Here is an 8,819-nt window from a genome sequence, read left to right as displayed (position 1 = left end):
TGAGGAGGTATTGAATAGAATTGGGGAGAAGAGGAGTTTGTAGCACTACTTGACTAGAAGAAGGGCCGGTTGGTAGGACATGTTCTGAGGCATCAATGGATCACCAATTTAATACAGGAGGGCAGCGTGGAGGGTAAAAATCGTAGAGGGAGACCAAGAGATGAATTCACTAAACTGATTCAGAAGGATGTAGGTTGCAGTAGGTACTGGGAGATGAAGATCCTTGCACAGGATAGAGTAGCACTGAGAGCTGCATCAAACCAATCTCTGGACTGAAGACCACAATAACAACACGGAGACTGAATTCAAATGTGCACATAGTATGATTTACCTGAACCACAAAATCCATAATATTCTAGAATCCGCTGAAGATATTGAAAAGAATGTTCCGGTAAATGGTAGTAGGAAAAGGAGGGGGTGAGGGATCATTTTAGCGTGTGGTTCTAAGTCTTAACGTTTTTAGCTAAATGTAAAAGCAAGTTTTAACCAGTCGAAATTGTTGACAAGAAAAGTTGCAAATGTATCAGCAACGTCTGCGAAATCGGGCTGTACCAGTTTTCACTTCCACTTTCTTATGCAAGGAGCAATGTGCCGGCATAACTGTTAGAAAATTTTAATACGGCTGAAATGTGATGCATCATTGTGCTCTTATTTTCTACGTGTCATTAAACATCATCAATAGGTTACCTCGTTCGGTACATAAAGCTACAGAAGTTTCTATTCCTCGATACGTAAAAAATGTTACGAATAATGATCAAATGGAATACTCACATCTTCGGTTATTGTTTGTTAAAGCTGATGCTTCGGTATACTGAACCATTTATGAAATATTTAAAATCTTTACTACATGACCACAGCGCATCGATACGGAGTTTGGCGCATAGCCTAAAACAAAAATTGTGGTAGCAAATGACTACTTCTTGTATGGGACAAATCGAGCTGTCACACTGTTTTAACTTTAGAATTACATTTCGGTGGCAATATACCGTAGATCTGAGAGGTTGTGTACTAGAAGTCATTAGAAAAGTTGACTGTATTGAGACACTGAAATCGGTAACACTTTCTTCAGTTCTTGCGACCTCGACGAAAAGTTTAAAACCTTTGCAGCTTGTCAATCGCAGCTGTTGCTCAATACTTCGGCTAAAACTTCGCTGTGAGTTGCGGACACGACATCGCGCTTTACACAATCGCAGTTGGTGGAAAAATACACGAGGCGAACAGCGCCGTCGCCTCGTTCCCGTCGTTCAATTGATCGCTTACACGCGGGGGACACGGGTGCGGCTGCTTTTCTTCGCTCATCGCCGTGTTTTCCCAGCATTCACCGTGCGAGCGAGCAAAATGTCTGACTGTTTTCACAGGAAATGACGAGCCAACATGCTGGCCGCTCAGGTAGAGCCTGTCCATTCCTGTAGGCGGTGTAAGGCCACCAGTATTTTCCGGCACTGGGGTAGGCCTCACAAATTCCGACATGTTTAACTCCACAAACTTTCAGCGGAAGCGAACAACCTGAGGCAGACTGGTATTTCGTTCTACAAGCTACGCCGAAATATTCGGTGGTTGAAGGAAATGAAGTGTTCCTATAAAAAAATGGAACAACGCTTTTCGGGGGTGTTTTACAACAATTGCCGCTTTCTACAGTGAACGGTATTCATGAAGTTGTAATTATGGCCTTGAATAAATAAATTGCGTAATTATTTTTGTGTAGCTGCAGATACATGTCTGCAGCGACCACATCACAATAAAACGAGACGCCCCTAGAGACTCCATGTAGCTAGATTTCAGGAAAGCATTATACACGTGTCCCACTGTGGGCTGTTGACGAAGGTCCGAGCATATGGTTTAGATTTCCAGATAATGTGAGTGGCTGGGAGACGGGGAGTGTTAACCGAAGACAAGGGTATCCTAAGCAGTGCCCCAGGGGTGATGGTACCGGTTTTATTCCCAATGCACTTAAATGATCCGACGAACAGGATGGGCTGCAATGGTGTACGGGTAGGTGACTTCAGGAACATAAAAGACGACTGATACAAAACTTCTAGTTAGTGTGATGAATAGCAGCTAGCTCTGAACGTCGAAAAATGTAAATTAATGCGGATGAGTAGGAAATACCTTCTTGAAAGGTTAGAATGCAGCATCAGTTGGGTGGAGCTTGGCCCATCACATCGAATTTGAACATCTCCTCTGCATTTAACATTGGAACTCCCGTTCCACACTTACTGTTTCAACACCTGGTTTTAATTTCACAAAAGATTGTTTTGACTTTTCAATATGCAGAGCCAGTCCTTCCGACAGTCATTTCTGTTTCGATTTCTTTACATTTCTCATGCAACCATTTCGTCTTATCTTCTCTGCACTTCTATGTATTTCATTCCTCAGCGACTTGTATTTCTGTATTCCTGAATTTCCCTGAATATTTTTGTACTTCCTTCTTTCATCCATCAATTGAAGTATTTCTTGTGTTACCCATGGTTTCTTCGCAGCTACCTTCTTTGTACCTATGTTTTCCTTCCCAACTTCTGTGATGACCCTCTTTAGAGATTTTCATTCCTCTTCATCTGTAATGCCTACTGAGCTATTCCTTATTGCTGCATCAATAGCCTTAGAGAACTTCAACCGTATCTCGTCAGTATTTAGTATTTTCGTAATCCACTTCTTTGCCTAATGTCATAAACTTCAGCCCACTCTTCATCATACTATATTGTGATACTAATCTATGTGTGCTCCTGGGTACACCTTACAATCCACATCTGATTTCGGAATCTCTGTCCGACCATGATTTAATCTAAGCCAGCCGGTGTGGCCGAGCGGTTCTGGACGCTTCAGTAGCTACGGTAGCAGGTTCGAATCCTGCCTCGGGCATGGATGTGTGTGATGTCCTTAGGTTAGTTAGGTTTAAGTAGTTCTAAGTTCTTGGGGACTGACAACCTCAGATGTTAATTCCCATAGTGCTCAGAGCCATTTGAACCATTTAATCTAACCAGCCTTTTCCGAGTATACCTCCTCCTCTTGTGGTTACTGAACAGAGTATTCGCTATTATTAGCTGAAATTTATTACAAACCTGAATTGGCCTTTCTCCTCGCTCATTCCTTGTCCGAAGCCCATATTCTCCTGCAACGTTTTCTTCTACTCCTTCTCCTACAACTGTATTCCAGTCCCCCATGACTATTAGATACTCATCTCCCTTCACGTACTGTCCCTTTCAATATAATCATATACTTTCTCTACCTATTCATTTTCAGCGTGAGACGTCGGCATATGTACCGAACTATCGTTGTCGCTGTTGGTTTGCAGCCGATTCTGATAAGAACAACTCTATCACCGAATTGTTCACAGTAACGTACTCTTTGCCCTACCCTCCTATTCATAACGAATCCTATTCCCGTTATACCATTTTCTGCTGCTGGCTTGTAAGTACAGTGCGTAAAATTGTTTCCGGCTGTCGGTAACAATGTAGACTGCACGAAGAAGGGTCTCTGCATTGTGCTACCACGTAGTGATCGAATTCTGACCTATTTGTACGCGAAGTCAGCGTCTCATGTTTTACTGTACTGAGTGGCTAAATCAGACCACACAATTGCTTATTAAACTTTCAAAAGAAAGTTGTTGAAATTGCGGACAAAATCGGTTTTCTAGTTATTTCTGATGGGCGTGACGAATACATTCGTATTGTACCAGGAGACATGGAATTTGGGTAAAAGGCAGAAGTGCACTCAATCCCAATTTCGTGTACAGTCAGGGCATTCTTGAGCAGCAGGTCAAGAGATTCATTCTTCTCCAGTGTCTGCAAAGTGTGCTCCGATGTTAGTAAGAGCCTAAAGGAAAAAGCGTGCCGAAAAGAAACTTCCTGACAGTGTCTAAATTGTAATCTCTTTATAAACGTGAGTGTTAGAAAAAATAGCACACACATGTCAGGTATTGTGTATAAGAACGGCCATGCCGAATTTTTTTCGGAATAAAAACTAAAAACACGTTTTCGTAAAGCGAGTAGTACATCTGCAAAACTATTTCATAATCCACATTTCACGAATATTTAAAACAGATTTCATTGTCTCAAATGACACATCACATGAATATATTGCATTCATAGCTACAATGTTATGATGGTCGGAAGATGCGTGCAAAGCGGCCGTCCGGGTGCTCCAACCAAGGTGACTATGGCCCATCTCGAAAGCGTCAAGACGCGACACAAGTATTATTTGTCGAGTCAATCCCGTTTCATACATCGATATAGAAAATTTTCTTCGAGTACATGCCTTTTGATGTGAAAGAAATTGCTAGAGACATTAAATTAATCTCAGAATACTCTTAATTGCGTTATTCCATAGTTACGTAGCCTGTGCTGCCTACTGTCAAATATACGACGCATACTGCCCTAATATAAGAATCTCTGTGGCCCAAAAGCACGCTTTATATCCTTCCTACTGAAAGAGAAACAAAGTAGTATGGGCGTCTTGTGTTTTAACTGGAGAATGTTATATACGACTTACAAACCAATAAAGAAAATTCTTTGTTGCTCATTTTGCATAATTGTACTTAGGTTCTCTCTTATTTCGTGTTTAATTTATCCCCGAAAATTTAATTAAAGAAGTATGTGTAACATTTTTCATTTTTGTTTTCCTTTTTTTTAAGACCCATTTCTGCGGTTTCCTGCAAGCGCTAGACGCGTGTTCTCATTTTGCGCGTTAATAAACAAGTTTAGAGGCTCACAGATGTGAGAACTAATTATTTCCTCATTAGCAACTAAGGGCGCATTTTTCCTCTTAATTTCATTTTATTACCTACGTTCAGTGTATGGCAACGGTGGAGAGGGCGGATTTCCGCCGGCCAGCCCTGGTCCAGCCACCAGCTGCCGGCAACTTCCTCTGCAGCAGAACAGTCCGCCGAGCGGCCATTCGCCCGGGCCCTCTCCGCTACCAAAACTTTGCACCGATGCGGCTTCTTCCAGGAAAAGGCTGAAGTTTCGCCGTTGAGAGTGGTGACTCAGATAGCTTGACAGCACTACGTTTCAGAGAAGCTACGGTACGCTTACATTTCACCGAAAACAGGAAATCCGTCCGCTGTTATCTCGAGTAGTAAATAACGTATTTCAGTTGTTGAACTTCCTGCTTGCGTCTCAGTAAACGAAATTTTAAGTAACAATCCATTGTTGGTTGTGGCGTCATGATCCATATTTACCATTGAACTTACTGCTCCTGGGGACGAAAAGTTAAGCTGAGTTTCACAAACAGGAAGATATCATCTCTCTATGTAATGTTGTATCACAACTGCAAGTGTCGTTCAGTTTACTTCCTTCCTCACGTGATATACTGAGAACTGTGGATGAAGGGAAACTTCGGTTTATTGGGGGAATTTTAGGACCGAGTGGTTCACTTCTGAAAGAGACCACTAATAGGACGCTGGTGCGACCTATTCTTGAGTACTGTATGAGTGTTTGGGATCTGTACCAAGTCGGTTTGAAGGAAGACATCAAAGCAATTCTGCGGCGGGCTGCTAGATTCGTTACCGGTAGGTTAGAACAACATGTAAGTGTTACAGAGATGCTACGGGAATTCAAATTGGAATCCCTGGAGGGAAGGCGACATTCTTTTCGATAAACACTATTGAGAAAATTTAGAGAACCCGCATTTGAAGCTGACTGCCTAACGATTCAAATGTGTGTGAAATCTTATGGGACTTAACTTCTGCGGTCATCAGTCCCTAAGCTTACACACTACTTAACCAAAATTATCCTAAGGACAAACACACACATCCATGCCCGAGGGAGGACTCGAACCTCCGCCCAACGATTCTACTCCCGCGCTTAAGAACCAGGAAGATAAGATACGAGAAGCGTACAGACACTCGGTTTTCCCTCGGTATATTTGCGAACCCCCCCCCCCCCCCCCCCCCAAACATGAACCATGGACCTTTCCGTTGGTGGGGAAGCTTGCGTCCCTCAGTGATACAGATAGCCGTACCGTAGGTGCAACCACAATGGAGGGGTATCATCTGTTGAGAGGCCAGACAAACGTGTGAATCCTGAAGAGGGGCAGCAGCCTTTTCAATAGTTGCAGGGGCAACAGTCCGGATGATTGACTGATCTGGCCTTGTAACACTAACGAAAACGGCTTTTCTGTGCTAGTACTGCGAACGGCTGAATTCAAGGGGAAACTACAGACGTAATTTTTCCCGAGGGCATGCAGCTTTACTGTATGGTTAAATGATGATGGCGTCCTCTTGGGTAAAATATTCCGGAGGTAAAATAGTCCCCCATTCGGATCTCCGGGCGGGGACTACTCAAGAAGACGTCGTTATCAGGAGAAAGAAAATTGGCGTTCTACGGATCGGAGGGTGGAATGTCAGATTCCTTAATCGGGCAGGTAGGTTAGAAAATTTTAAAAGGGCAATGGATAGGTTAAAGTTAGATAAAGTGGGAATTAGTGAAGTTCGGTGGCAGGAGGAACAAGACTTTTGGTCATGTGAATACAGGGTTATAAATACAAAATCAAAAAGAGGTAATGCAGGAGTAGTTTTAATAATGAATAGGGAAATAGGAATGTGGGTAAGCTACTACAAACAGCATAGTGAACGCATTATTATGGCCGAGATAGACACAAAGCCCACGCCTGCTATAGCAGTAAAAGTTTATATGCCAACTAGCTCTGCAGATGATGAAGAAATTGATAAAATGTATGATCAGACAAGGGAAATTATTCAGGTAGTGAACGGAGACGAAAATTTAATAGTCATGGGTGACTGGAATTCGAGAGTAGGAAAATGGAGAGAAGGAAATGTAGTAGGTGAATATGGATTGGGGGTAAGAAATGAAAGAGAAAGCCGCCTGGTAGAATTTTGCACAGAACACAACTTAATCATAGCTAACACTTGGTTCACGAATCATAAAAGAAGGTTGTATACACAGAAGAATCCTGGAGATACTAGAAGGTTTCAGATAGATCATATAATGGTAAGACAGAGATTTAGGAACCAAGTTCTAAATTGTAAGACATTTCCAGGGGCAGGTGTGGACTCTGACCATAATCTATTGGTTATGAACTGTAGATTATAACTGACGAAACTGCAAAAAGGTGGGAATTTAAGGAGATGGGACCTGGATAAACTAAACCAGAGGTTTACAGAGTTTCAGGGAGAGCATAAGGGAACAATTGACAGGAATGGGGGAAAGAAATACAGTAGAAGAAGAATGGGTAGCTTTGAGGGATGAAATAGTGAAGACAGCAGAGGATCAAGTAGCTAAAACGACAAGGGCTAGTAGAAATCCTTGGGTAACAGAAGAAATATTGAATTTAATTAATGAAAGGAGAAAATATAAAAATGTAGTTAAGGAATACAAACTTCTCAAAAAGGAGATCGACAGGAAGTGCAAAATGGCTAAGCAGGCATGGCTAGAGGGCAAATGTAAGGATGCAGAGGCTTATCTCACTAGGGGTCAGATAGATGTTGCCTACAGGAAAATTAAAGAGACCTTTGGAGAAAAGAAAGCCACTTGTATGCATATCAAGAGCTCAGATGGAAACCCAGTTCTAAGCAAAGAAGGGAAAGCAGAAAGGTGGAAGGAGTATATAGAGGGTCCATATAAAGGCGATGTTCCTGAGGACAATATTATAGAAATGGAAGAGAATGTAGATGAAGATGAAATAGGAGATACGATACTGCGTGAAGAGTTTGACACAGCACTGAAAGACCTGAGTCGAAACAAGGCCCCGGGAGTAGACAACACTCCATTGGAAGTACTGATGGCCATGGGAGAGCCAGGCCTGACAAAACTCTACCATCTGGTGAGTAAGATTTATGAGACAGGCGAAATACTCTCAGACTTCAAGAAGAATATAATAATTCCAATCCCACAGAAAGCAGTTGTTGACAGATGTGAAAATTACCGAACTATCAGTTTAATAAGTCACAGCTGCAAAACGCTAACACGAATTCTTTACAGACGAATGGAAAAACTGATAGAAGCCGACCTTGGGGAAGATCAGTTTGGATTCCGTAGAAATGTTGGAACACGTGAGGCAATACTGACCCTACGACTTATCTTAGGTTAAGGAAAGGCAAACCTACATTTCTATCATTTGTAGACTTAGAGAAAGCTTTTGACAATGTTGACTGGAATACTCTCTTTCAAATTCTAAGGGTGGCAGTGGTAAAATACAGGAAGCGAAAGGCTATTTACAATTTGTACAGAAGCCAGATGGCAGTTATAAGGGTCGAGGGGCATGAAAGGGAAGCAGCTGTTGGGAAGGGAGTGAGACAGGTTTGTAGTCTCTCCCCGATGTTATTCAATCTGTATATTGAGCAAGCAGTAAAGGGAACAAAAGAAAAATTCGGAGTAGGTATTAAAATCCATGGAGAAGAAATAGAAACTTTGAGGTTCGCCGATGACATTGTGATTCTGTCAGAGACAGCAAAGGACTTGGAAGAGCATTTGAACGGAATGGACAGCGTCTTGAAAGAAGAATATAAGATGAACATCAACAAAAGCAAAACGAGGATAATGGAATGTAGTCGAATTAAGTCGGGTGATGCTGAGGGAATTCGATTAGGAAATGATACACTTAAAGTAGTAAAGGAGTTTTGCTATTTGGGGAGCAAAATAACTGATGATGGTCGAAGTAGAGAGGATATAAAATGTAGACTGGCAATGGCAAGGAAAGCGTTTCTGAAGAAGAGAAACTTGTTAACATCGAGTATAGATTTAAGTGTCAGGAAGTCATTTCTGAAAGTATTTGTATGGAGTGTAACCATGTTTGGAAGTGAAACATGGACGATAAATAGTTCGGACAAGAAGAGAATAGAAGTTGTCGAAATGTGGTGCTGC

The sequence above is a fragment of the Schistocerca americana genome, chromosome 2 (assembly GCF_021461395.2).
Source record: "Schistocerca americana isolate TAMUIC-IGC-003095 chromosome 2, iqSchAmer2.1, whole genome shotgun sequence".
NCBI classification, from domain to species: domain Eukaryota; kingdom Metazoa; phylum Arthropoda; class Insecta; order Orthoptera; family Acrididae; genus Schistocerca; species Schistocerca americana.
Note: the sequence above shows the minus strand (reverse complement) of the source record.